We start from the raw sequence: 11,862 nt of genomic DNA, 5'->3' as shown, positions 1-11,862 counted from the left end.
AATTAGTTCCACAATTGATCAAAATGAACTGCTTGAAAATGCAGTTATGGAGAGCATATATCCTTCACGAAACATAAAAATCTAAAGCTTTATTCAATGGTCAAGACAAGCCATGTCGACATAGACACTCTGGTTACCATATACATGTGGTAGTGATGTGTGTGAACACACTAGGACCGCCGGGGCATTTTTTCCCTCTTTAGGAGGTTTTTTCCCCCGAGCATTGTATATACGCCCATCACTCTAGGGCTATCTATCTTTCTATTGCACACTAAGTATTACACTCTCTTTGTGTGCCTTGAGCTTCCTTTGTCTTCTCCAAGCTGTGTGCGTTTCTCTGCAACCCTAATTCCAACAATTGGTATCAAAGCAGGTTGCGTCCTCCCGGGTTTAGTCACCAGCTGCTCTAATACACGCCTGCTCATTTTCTCCGATTTCAGTGAGCTTTGGTGAGCGTTCGTAGGTCGACAAATACTTCGGGCAAACTCGTAGAGCTCGGTCTGCTCAGATTTTTAATTTGGGCTCATTTCGGCCTCCGTTTCCACTACAGGCAATGCTGCACTGGCTATTTCTTCATTTTGTGCAGAGTTTCTATCAGTGCCGTTTTCTGCATAACAGGTGACTTATAGTCTTCTACGGTTTGTGCTATATAGCACAGGTTGTTCCCGCTCCATTTCTCCTATTTTCGGACAGTTTTCACATCAGGTGCAGCATTTACCATGGCTGACAACAACAACACAGATGTGTTCAAGATGTTTGCTGCTGAGGACACGTTCGATGGAGACCATTACCCTATGTGGGCTTATATGATGCAACACGTTCTTGTGTCAAAGGGCGTCTGGAATATTGTGCAGGGCATTGATGTACGTCCTGGTTCTGAGGATGTAGGCGATGTTGAGGATGTTGCAAGTCTTGCTGCAAGATTGTTGATGTTAGAGTTGTTTTGCCTATGGCAGAACAAGCTCGTTGGGATGTTAAGGATGCGCAAGCTCATGCATTGATTGCGTTGTCTGTGAAGCGCACCATTGTTCCTCACATCCGTTCAGCAAAATCTGCAAAACAGGCTTGGGATATTTTAGCAGGTCTTTATGCAAGCCGCAATGAGGCTAAAATTGCTTTGCTGCGTAAAGAGCTGGAGTCGAAGATTATGCATGAGGAAGATGATATGGACACTTTCCTTGCTAGTGTCAAGGATATCAATGAGCAACTTATTTCTGGAGGTGAAGTCATTTCAGACAGTTCCCTTATGCAGACTGTTCTTGATGCCTTACCAGATTCCTACCAGACTTTTGCTAGTACTTGGAGACTAATGACCCAAGGAAATCCTGAAGTTGTCAAGTTTGATGTATTATGCACATTGTTGTTGCAAGAGTCACTTTCTAGAAAAAACAGGACCAGGCAGCATGCAGTTGAACAGGCTTTTATTGCTTCTCAAAGAAAGGGTGGTAACAGTAATGCAGCCACTTCTTATGGTTCTGCTGCGAGTGGCAAAAATTATGTTCCTAATGCTTCTGCTGGCAGCAATTCGTCTGGAAATTCTGGTGATAAGGGAAAAAAGAAGATGCGTTGCCATTATTGTAAAGAAGATGCGTTGCCATTATTGTAAAGCTAATGATCGCTTGATTTAAGCCACTTATGTACTTAACAGGTGTGCTACGAAACCTTTGCAGTCTATTACTCCATATGAAGCATGGCATGATAGAAAGCCTTCTATTGAGCACATGCGTGTTTTTGGCTGTTTGGCATATGCTTTGGTGCCACAAGTGCAGCGCAAAAAATTGGATAATAAGGCTATCAAATGTATTTTTGTTGGTTATAGTGCTAAAAGCAAAGGTTACAGGTTGTATCATCCGCAAACAAAACGTATTTTGGTTTCTCGGGATGTAGTGTTTGTGGAAGATTCTGTTCAGCCCTTGCTGTCATGTACTAGAGACAGTAATGTAAGCTCACAGGACATTTATGACACTTTGTTGCCTCTTTTCAGTGGTGGCAATATGAATGTAAGTTCCAATGAGGCAAATGTACAGCCTATGGGGGTTTCTGAAAATGTTTTAGATCAGCCTTTTACTGATGCAGATGTACATGATGTACTTGATGAGGAAAGGGCTGAAAATGAGCAGGCTAGAGGTATGCCAAAATGGCTGGTGCACACTTTGCATGACAGTAAATTGGATGCACCTTTGTCTAGTCGTACTCGTTCAGGCTCTCGCCATGCATCTCATGCATCAGATTGTTATGCTTTGGTTGTGTCTAGTTTACATGATGTTGAGGAGCCTCTGTTTTTTTATGAAGCACAGAATTCAGAAAATTGGATGGCTGCCATGCAATCAGAATATGATGCACTTATAGAAAATGACACATGGACTTTATGTGATTTGCCTCCTGGCAAAAAGGCCATTGGTACGAAGTGGGTTTACAAGTTGAAACGCAAGCCGGATGGTGAGATCGATCACCATAAGGCTCTACTTGTTGCAAAGGGTATGCACAGCAAAAAGGCATTGATTATGAAGAGACTTTTGCTCCCACTTGTCGTATGACTACTGTGCGTTCTCTATGTGCATTGGCAGCTCATTTTGGATGGGATGTACATCAATCAGACATTGTTACTGCTTTCTTAAATGGTGACATATTTAAGGGAGTTTATGTAACACAGCCTCGCGGTTTTGTCATAAAAGGACAAGAGGACAAAGTGTGCAAATTTAAGAAGGCTTTGTATGGGTTGAAGCAATCTCCTCGTGCTTGGTATGAGAAAGCTGACACTCATTTGGTTAAACAAGGCTTTCGTAACAGTCCAACAGAAAGCACATTGTATGTAAAGCGTGAGGGTGATGTACTTCTCATTGTGGTTCTTTATGTCGATGATTTGCTGATCAGTGGACCAAATGAGAGACATATTGCTGAATTTAAGGCTGATTTGAATGCTACTTTCAAGATGAAAGATTTGGGGTTGTTGCATCATTACTTGGGTATACAGTTTAAGCAGTGTGATGGTGGTATTGCCTTGTGTCAAAAAAGTTACATAGAGACATTGCTATGTAAGTTTGGACTTGAGGATTGCAAACCTATTGCCACTCCCATGGAAACAGGTTTGAAGTTGAGTCTACATGATGTTGGCGATCCTGCTGATGTCACTCTTTACCAAACTGTAGTTGGCTGCCTCATTTATGTATGCAACATGAGGCCAGATATTCAGTTTGCAGTCTCACAGGTCAGCAGATTCATGCATAGCCCAGGGTCTAAGCATTGGCAGGCTGTCAAGAGAATTTTCCGCTACCTTAGTGGCACTTTACATCTTGGCTTGTTTTATCCCAAGGGGGGATCATTGCCGCCAGACTTACATGCTTTTTCGTACTCAGATTGGGCTGGTTGTTTTGACACGCGAGTGTCCACAAGTGGTTTTTGTTTCATGCTTGGCAGTTCATGTATATCATGGTTGAGCAAGAAGCAACCTATTGTGGCCACTTCGAGTTGTGAGGCTGAGTACAGAGCAGTCTTCACAGCTACGATTGAGTGTGTATGGCTCAGACGCCTTATGGCTGATTTGGGTGTTGGACAGGACACTGCCAACATTATCTACACTAACAGTCAAAGCGCATTTGCAGTTGCGAGGAACCCAGTTTTTCATGCTCGCACAAAGCACATTGAGGTGCATTACCACTATGTCAGGGAGAGGCTCTCAGCAGGAGAGATCAGCTTGGCTTATGTGCCAACACAGGACAACCTTGCAGATCTTTTCACAAAGGCATTGTCTTGTGAGAAGCTTGAAGCTTTCCGCAAAGCTTTGGGCTTACTCCCCTTTGTGGACTGATCATGTCCTCAGGGCATGGCACTTCCCTTTACTCATGTGCCAGCCAGCTCTCGTTCACCGCATCACTCCAGGGGGGATTTGTTACCATATACGTGTGGTAGTGATGTGTGTGAACACACTAGGACCGCCAGGGCATTTTTTCCCTCTTTAGGAGGTTTTTTCCCCCGAGCATTGTATATACGTCCATCACTCTAGGGCTATCTATCTTTCTATTGCACACTAAGTAATACACTCTCTATTGTGTGCCTTGAGCTTCCTTCGTCTTCTCCAAGCTGTGTGCGTTTCTCTGCAACCCTAATTTCAACAAATCTTGGACAGAATTTGAAAGGCCTTAACCTTCAAATCTTGCTAAATTAAATTTTTTCAAACCCACTCTAATATTAACAATGCAAAAAAATTTGGAGGAAGTTGTAAGTCTTTAAATCTTACTAAAATAAATTCATTCCAATACAGTTTAATATTTATAGTGCAAATAGAAACACAAGCACTTCAATTCAATAGAAACACAAGATCAAACCTTTGATGAAATTAAGAAGGCACTCTATCAAGGCATCAAGGCATGAAACTACCCGTGTCGACACGGGCAGTTTTGAGTTGCAAGGACCGGGACCTTTTGGTGATAAATTCTATAAAGCCATCAAGGCATGAAATTGCTTGTGTGAACACAGGCTATTTTGAGCTGCAAGGAACAAGAGCTTTTGGTGAGGTCAAGAAATCTAATAAGGCAGCTTATAATTGCAATTTGTTGTGGCCAGAATAATTTTCTACAACTCTTGAAGCTCAACAAAGCTGCCCATGTCAACACGGTGTGCTCTCTTACAATTTTTTTGCACAGCAAAGTTGCCCGTGTTGACACGATATGCTTCATTACGCTTAACAAAGCTCAATCTCAGTGTGATACAACAAGCTAAGGGATGGATGAGGGGTTGCTTTATGCACAAAAAAATGTAATGAAGCACACCGTGAGTTCTCTCTCGCCCATGATAGACACCCTACCCACTCACCTACTTAGTCATGTGCATTTGTAGCTTCTGTAGATGGCTTTGAAAATCTCTTTGAAAGAGGCCTTGTCGACTCCGCTTTCTATAGGATGGGAATCTTACTATGCAGGGGTCTGGTTTGCTTATTTTTCACACTAAACAACAAAATAAAATCATACTCAAATTCTATGGATATCTCTATGAAAGAGACCACGTCGATGCAGCATTCTACATGAGGGGGATATTAGTGCACAAGGGGGCGTCGTTAGCTAATTTCACAAACTAAACAGCAAAATTAAATCATAGAGTTTATCTTTGAAATAGATCTTGTCAACACAACGTAAAGGAAAATGCCGTTTGAGATGCAATTTGAAGGCTTCTTTTGCTATAACAGTAACCTAACACCATATTAGAGAAAATGGGAATTTTTCCATTCCCATTCTTATACAAATAACAATATGGGGACCCGCCAACATGTCTTTAAGTTTTTTGAAATCCTATCGAGTGGCCTATCATTGAAAAGCACTTTGAAAATTGGATTGATTGCGCCACCAAGTGCACAAAAATCAATAAGAGTGTTTGAGATATGATGAATCTAAGTTTTAACCATGAGTCTCAAACCAAGGGAAAGTCCTATCTTCTCTAATATGTGTTTTGTTGTTCAGCTATGCAAATTGAGTGGGTCTTTAGAATCACTAAGCATATTGAGTAGAGCTCTAAAACACTCTCTTTGGTGCAGATTGAGTGGAGCTCACTAAAACACTCTTTTTGAAAATATTGAGCAAATTGAGAGGAACTCACTAAAACACTCTCGGTAGCGTAGATTTTCAAGATGGGAAACCTCACATTACCAACATTCCTAAACTATCCCTAAACTCAGCACAGACTGCCCTGATTTTGCTCATGTATGCCATTTCTCTTGAGTAGGTGGGAAAATAGGGTTGGGCCGTTTACACCAGCATGTAAGCTTCTCAACACAAAAACCCAAAATACTTGAGAGTTTATCTGTAGGCTCTACTAAAGCATTATTGTATTTTTGGGGCTTTCATTGTTTGCCATGGTGAATCCTAATGATTATGGAGGTAGTACTGACACTGACAGTGAACTATTTTCCATCATTTGCACTCCAGAGGCAAGATTCATACTAAGGTGGAAGATGGTGTGACATCAGGTCATCAATTTTACTTTATGTTGGATTCAGCTCTGTCTACAAAGTTTCTGTTGGCTATAAACCAAGGTGTGGAAATGTCCTCAAAATCGAGGGTGGCGGTAGTGGAGTTGTGTGAGAGCTCCATTGATGGGAAAGAGAGCGTTTTTAATGTTGAATCAGTCAATAAACATCAAGACTCGTTCTTTATTTTCCGACAAGCAATAGATAATGATCGACGATAAGAAGAAGGAAATAAAAAGAGAAAAATATCCTCTGGATCAAACCAGGTAGAAAAACCACAGAGTACTTTGGAGTTCATTGTGCTAAATAGCCACAAGTACTTGAAGTTGAGCCGAATGCTTCCTAGGTGTACAATTAAGAAAAAGGTAGAAGAAGTTCCCCACGTGTAAAATGGAGATTGTTGCAATGCTGGATGGTGTCCCCAAAATGTTAGGGATGGAACAAAGTATAATGGCCACTGTTGGGTTACGCCAGTTCATTCTAGAATGAGGTTTCCTACTTTAATCAAGAGGAGTAAATGTGTCGAACATCTCGTTTGCAAAAATAGTTTGTGCTCGATCAATGCAATGAGTGAACGGCCAAATGAGACTTCTTGGACAGGGAAGTTACATCAATAACATCAATTGGTATGTGGAGCTCCAAAAACGGAACACTTCGATGCTTCATTGTTGTGGACAGAGTCAGTCTGCTGTGAGAGTGTCCATGTGTTTTCTATTACTTGCTCAATGAATCCAATTGGACCCCATTATTCATCCACGTCGAATGGCATAACCACCCTATCTCTAAGGGAGTTTTGCGATCAGCAATTCTAAAAACGAGAGAACTTGTGTCCCATGTGGTGTCTGAAACAACTACAACTGGACCTAGGTATTTACAATTGAATCTTGCAAAATAAATGGTAATGAGAGCAATGGTTTTAGAAAATGAAGAGAAACTAAATAGCAATGAGCTCCTATCTATACTAGAAGACATGCAACCATTGATCCATATGCATAGGTGTTTATAGTTTTTTTAGTGGTCTCCGAACACTGACAAAAATACTACATAAAAGGACGAAATTGCCTGCACAATACTGCATGTAGTGGAAATGGAGCCCAAAATTGTCCCTGAACACTGACAAAAATTCTACATAAAAGGATGAAATTGTCTGCATGTAGTGGAAATGGAGCCCGAAATGAGATTTCCCGAAGTATTTGTTGACCTGCTGACACTCACCAAAGCTCACCAAAATCTAAAAAAGTGAGCAAGTGTATGTTAGTGATGCTGGTGACTAAGCCCAGGAGGACACAACCTGCTCTAATACCAATTGTTGGAAATAGGGTTGCGGGGAAACACACACAACCTTGAGAAGACGAAGAAGCTCAAGGCACACAATAGAGAGTATGTATTTGTTGGTGCACAATGAAATATAAGATAGCGCTAGAATGATGGGCGTATATACAATGCACGGGGAAAAAAATATCCTAGTGAGGGCAAAAATGCCACGGCGATCCTAAGTGTGTTCACACACATCACTACCACATATGTATGGTAACATTACAGCCTTCGTCAATCCTGTTGGTGCTCTTGCCATTACAGCAAGTCACATTAGTAATCATAGCTCGCCTTGTTGAGTCTAGGTGTCATTATGTTATTGTAGCATGTTGCTGAATCATAGTGTGTCTGTTATGACCACCCGCAAGCATGCGCATTTATTAAAAAGTATCTTTTGTTTCTAGTTTTCTCGATATATGACATACTTTCTAGATGAGAGAGTAATTTTTCATCCATTGACATGTCCTTTTAGCTGGTTCGAGCATTTTCTACTTGCAACAAAAATCTTAAATCATAAATCGTGTAGATAATCTATGGCAAGAATCTTGGTCAAAAACCATTATATAACTACTCATAAGAATCTGACCAAATCTTTGTGGTATGTATACAGCTCAAAACATGATAGCTATAGATGGAGAAAAATAATGATGTACTATATTACAATCTCTCTCTCTCTCTCTCTCTCTCTCTCTCTCTCTCTCTCTCTCTCTCTCTCCATGACATACACATGAGTGTTTGGCATGTGGTGTATGGGTAGTCTAATGGCCATTCTTTTGCTCATGCATGCTTTGTGCAAAAGCACGTATATTCAAGGGGTGCACTATGTAATTATGTTGATTACCACGTGAGTTGAGTAGAATGGGTTTTTTAATGCAAACATTTTACATTCCATTTTCATAAAAATATTGAAATAAGGGGTCATTTTATTCATTCAAACATGTTAAAAAAGAGGTATAATTACCCCACAAATGCACCTTATATAGGGGGTTTTTTAATAGAGCACCCCTCGAGCACGTGTAGATGATGTGCCTTGCTGTAATTAGATGGTCTTTTAGGTCCTTTAAGGTGTGTTATTTTTGTAAGCTTGAAAACCTACTATTCATGATTATCGTTCCCCTGCATAATTTGTATTGTCAATAGCTTGATATAAAATTATTCTATTTTTGTCTAAAATTATCTTAAATATTATATTAAGGTTAATCTCTCTCTCTCTCTCTCTCTCTCTCTCTCTCTCTCTCACACACACACACACACACACACACACACATGAGAGGCTTTTTAATCTAGCAAATGTTAGTCTATTGTGGCCCACCTTTGATGTTTTTATAGAAGGGAGGTTTTGGAATTTGGGCAACTAGCTCTTTTGAGTCCATTTTTTAATCTTATAAGCTAGAACTGGGGTTTAATTTGTACACGTTAGCATCCCTATGGCAAGCTACTTCATAAAGAAAGATGCAAAATGGTCATCTGTGCTGTATTGGGTTAACACATTGATATCATGATTTGGTTGAACTTGCTTGCATTGTGGATTAATGCAGGCATTGTGCATTCTTGTGTGTGTGTGTGTGTGTGTGTGTGTGTGTGTGTGTGTGTGTGTGTGTGTGTGTGTGTGTGTGTGTGTGTGTGGATCTATGGATATTGATATAAAATACTCTAAAATGATCAAATCTTGAGCTATAAATTGGTTTTGTAACGGCTATGACCACCCCAGGTTTATAATGGTTAGGGACAAGAAGAGCTAGTGGTGGAGTGGATAGCTCACGTGAAGGTTAAATCTTGACCATTCGATCTGGGCTCATACCTTGCTGGCGACATTGGCTCTCTATTCCCCCGAGTGTGGTTCCCTTCATAGGATCATTGTTGTTACATTGAAAATTTTCACTCCTATACTCCATCGGATCAAAGCGTCACTTTTACTGTGGGTGTGCTTTGCAACACTCTTTCGATTGAGCTTTGAAATCTGTGAAGTAGGTGATATTTGTCCTTTTTCCTTAGGCAGCCTCCTTTACCCTACTTGAAACTAGTTCAAAAATCCTGCAAAATTTGCAAAATGCTTGCATATTGTGCCTGATTTCACCGGAATTCATGTGCCTCCACCCTCGCCAAATAAAAAGGTGAAGTAGGTGATATTTGTCCTTTTTCCTTAGGCAGCCTCCTTTACCCTACTTGAAACTAGTTCAAAAATCCTGCAAAATTTGCAAAATGCTTGCATATTGTGCCTGATTTCACCGGAATTCATGTGCCTCCACCCTCGCCAAATAAAAAGGTGACTAAAGTCGCCGTTGCCGGGGATCGAACCCGGGTCACCCGCGTGACAGGCGGGAATACTCACCACTATACTACAACGACCTGATGACGGTAGTACTGCTAGTAAATATTATAGTTATTTTTACTATAGCTACCCTGTTTCCCCTCTGCGCGGCATTACCTGTATATCCACCCTTCAACTGCATTTGGACAGAAGCGAATGGAAGGTGTTGGCACTCATTGTTTTCGCACAGCCTACAAATCCCGTTCAAAGGAGGGTGGAAGCTTGCAATTTCAAAGAAGAGGGGGGGGGGGGGTTCCCGCCCAACTTATGGTGGGTCCGGTAAAGAAGAGTGTTACCTTCAACCAATCACTACAACCCACGAAATATGCACACCCCTGCGGCTTTCTCTACCTCCATCTCATATGAACCCAGCCAAGCCTGTGCAATGAGTCTCAAAGGCAGTTAACTTCTCTCTCTTCCTTTTTATTTATTTTGTTAGCTATACAATCACGTTCAAAATACTCGCACCTTCTTCATCCACATGTCTGGGCTTTTTAACAGCAATAGTGTTAATCAATAAAAATAGCAGCGTCTGTTAAACAAAAATAGCGCGCACATCGTCGTGGATTTCGTTGTCGCAAGTTATGCAGCTTGCTTTCGTACTGCAGCTCTCTCTCTCTCTCTCTCTCTCTCTCTCTCACACACACACACACACACGTGCACGCACACACACATAATTGCAGTTAATGATTCTTATACCACTCTTAGACTCCCTCTCAATTGGCAGTTCCATCTCTCAGGTGCAATTATCTGAGCTTAGTTCCAAAATATTATCACTCAAAATGCACTAATTACAGGATATGCGCAACATTGTTGTGACAAGGAAACCATGTGCTCTTTTCACACAGTGCCTTCCCTCTCTCCACACGTTGGGCATGGAAGGTGCGGGCTTTTGATTGCAAGATATGCACAACAGGGTTGTGGCATGGAAGTTGTGGTATTTTAAGTGGATGCAAAGGGAAGGCCTCTCTTCATATGCAATCACTTACCCTTGAGGGCCTTCACATGGGTGTGAGATTTCACGATGAGATAGGGATTGTTGGAGATAGATGTCATTCTTTGCTGTGTGTTGGCCAATATGTATGCCAAATGTGGTGCCCTCATGAAAGAATAAAACGTTTGTAATTGCATCCTCTTTAGGATGTCATCTCTTTGAGCATGTTGATTGCAAGATCCACCCAACATGACTATGTCGAGGAAGCTCTAGGCTGTTTTCACCAAATGTCAAGTAACGGCCTTTCTCTAGTTGCAATCAATGATGCTTGCACCTTGAAGTCCTATGGCCATATGCAAGCCGTTCACACAGATGTAATCACTTTTGCTTACATCTTGAAGGCTGCCTTCACATGGGCGACACAATCCATGATGAGATTTCTAGTCAAGGAGTATGGAAGAAAGATTTCTTGCGTGGTGGTTCTTTGATCAATATATATGCCAAACGCTATTGCCCTTATGAAAGCACAAAAGGTCTTGATGAGCATCCTCTCTCGAATGCTAGATAGGCCCAACATGGTGGGGGCAAAGGAAGTTGTGGGCTGTTTTCACCAATTTCAAAGGCAATGTCTCTCCAGATTCATTCACTTTTGATTTCACCTCAAAGGGCTCCTTCACATGGGCAAGAAATTTCATGATGTTTTCACCTGATGCAAAGGCGAGGCCTCCCCTCCCAGGTAGGAAAAGCAACTCCAGGGTCTTTGTGGTTGCTGATTGGACTAAGAGTTTCCCCTCATAAGAAGGATTTGTAACAAGTCGGTAGGATACACATTGAACAGGATTACTTCAAGTAAATACATATTTAGGGAGCACATTGTTGCATTGGTGGTATGCGTGCCAAATTTGGTACCCTCGCAAAACCACGAGACGTATTGATGGGCTTCATGTCTCGAATGTCATCACTTTAGAATGCGTTCTTTGCCCAACATGGTTGTGGCAAAGAAGCACTATGTTGTTTTCATTGACAGATGCAATCAACTATGCATGCACCTTAAAGGCATGTGGCCTTATGCAAGATGTTAGAGAATTCACATTACATCGTTGCTTTGTGTAGCTTGCGGGTTTTCTTGATCAAAAGGAAACAAATGTGCATGTGTTGCAAATTGCTCCATGTATGATCGTTGATGCAAAAGACGTTGTAAAGAGAAATCAAGAGCTATGAGATAAGGTTGTTTACATGATTAGGAATAAGGCAGTTTTCATGATTGGGAACACAATTAGCCTTTCCATGATGCATGTGGACCAAAAGACATGGCAAAATTGATGAAAAAAAGATCTTTGGATG

The 11,862-nt window shown here is 41.2% G+C and overlaps 1 non-coding gene across 1 annotated transcript; it reads right to left on the bottom strand.

Annotated features, from left to right (window-relative positions):
- Positions 1 to 9,550: 9,550 nt before the first annotated feature.
- Positions 9,551 to 9,622, bottom strand: TRNAD-GUC (transfer RNA aspartic acid (anticodon GUC)). The gene has a single exon. It is a non-coding gene; the product is annotated as a tRNA-Asp (tRNA).
- Positions 9,623 to 11,862: the final 2,240 nt, after the last annotated feature.

The sequence above is a fragment of the Adiantum capillus-veneris genome, chromosome 22, assembly GCF_014529385.1.
Source record: "Adiantum capillus-veneris isolate H3 chromosome 22, ASM1452938v2, whole genome shotgun sequence".
Lineage (NCBI taxonomy): Eukaryota > Viridiplantae > Streptophyta > Polypodiopsida > Polypodiales > Pteridaceae > Adiantum > Adiantum capillus-veneris.
The sequence above is the reverse complement of the archived record's forward strand: the minus strand, read 5'-3'. Positions and strand labels throughout refer to the sequence as shown.